This window comes from Triticum urartu, chromosome 7A, assembly GCF_056163025.1.
Source record: "Triticum urartu cultivar PI428250 chromosome 7A, HENAU_Tu73, whole genome shotgun sequence".
In the NCBI taxonomy this organism is placed as follows: Eukaryota; Viridiplantae; Streptophyta; class Magnoliopsida; order Poales; family Poaceae; genus Triticum; species Triticum urartu.
Window position 1 is genome coordinate 360,928,821 of NC_141879.1, and position 1,717 is coordinate 360,930,537.

A 1,717-nucleotide genomic window follows, 5' to 3' on the forward strand; every position below is an offset into this window, starting at 1 on the left:
TTTCGTTTTTGAGCCTCCATATCAAACTTTCAGGAACTTGCTCGCAGGACACAAGCTTATTCCAGCGACAGTGAAACAGAGAGGAAATTCGAACAAGTAGCGAGATCATTTTATTTCTTTCAACATGAAAGGACTTTTGAAACAGCCACGAGCACAAAGTAGGTACATTCAACAGAGTCTAAATTAACATCAAAATGAAGCAACAAAGGGCAGTCTGAGAACATGAACTACATGGGACACGGTAGCTACCATTTCTACCAGCTGCAGCTGCTTGAAAGAGGGACTACCAAGGAGCTAAACTAACAGCGACCATCCATCATAAATTGGTGACTTCAACAATAAGCGGCAACAACGACATTCTAGAGACCCCCTCCCCCCACTGTTGCTTGGTGTGCCGCATCACTAGTCACCCTGCACACAACAAGTTTTCATATGTTTAGAGAAAATCAACATGCTGAGCGGTTAGGGAATACACGGGGAGGAAGTGGGCGGGTGGATCAGGATGGTCTCACCTCGTTGTCGTCATCCTTGTCGCTCACCTCAAACTTGGACTTGTCATATTTGCTCGATGCCTCTCCTGCGTGAAACAGGGATAGGCTCGAAAGAGCGTGGATCAATACAACAACAGTACAACATATAGTATCGGCAACATTAACTACTCCAAATCAACAGCAACTACAGCATACCAGATCAACAACTACTACTACAGCAAGATCAATAGAGCATCCACTATTCACTATTCGCCCTAGTTGAGCATTTAAGTTGGCACATGATGAAGTAAACATTCGGTGAACATGTAATATCTAGGAGTTAAAGATTTAGCATGTAGTGAACATGGAATCTTTCACATACACAACAACGCTAAAAATAGACAATGCATGCAATTCCCAGGACCAACGACACATAAACAACGACCTCCTCCATGAGCATCTCAGTATCACTTACATCATAGACTCCAAACAGAAAGGAACATGTACAACGGTGAGCATGTAAATCGGGACACACACCTATACTGCTGTACAACATCTAGCCACCGTGGCAGAGGCCATGCTACATGTGTGCCTCCCTTGTGAGTGGGACTGCATCTATACAATTGTACAATGGAAAATGAATTAGAACTAAACAACAATTATGAGTATAACAGAAGGCAGGGACTGTACTGTGCTCTGTGCAATTTTATCAGTAAAAGCTTAAGTTATAGAACAAAATTTAACAGTATAAACAGGTAGAGACCGTGCAAGTTTATCAGCACAAGCTAGATATATAAACAACATTTAACTGTATAAACAAAAGGCAAAGACTATACTGCACAAGCGTATCACTATAAACTGAATCTATAAACAAAATATCTACTACACAAGTGCATACAGTACTCAACATCTACTACACAAGTGCATACCGTACTCAACATTCACTCAAAGTATGTTGTGCAGGATCGCACCATTCCATTTTCACTCAAAGTACAATAGTACATCACATTTTTGGATGATCACCAAACGCAAAACTACTCCTGACTATGATCATCAACATCTACTATTCCTAACTACTCCCTGTGCAATCCTACTGTGCAGTAAAACTTCCTCACCCTCCATTCACCCTGTTCAAGCAGTACTCTAGTAAAACTACCCCTAATGCTATAGCAGTTAACAGCAAGTGAAATTATTGTGATGTGCAAAATTTACAGTAAATACTCCACTAAATATTACTGAAACTTAAC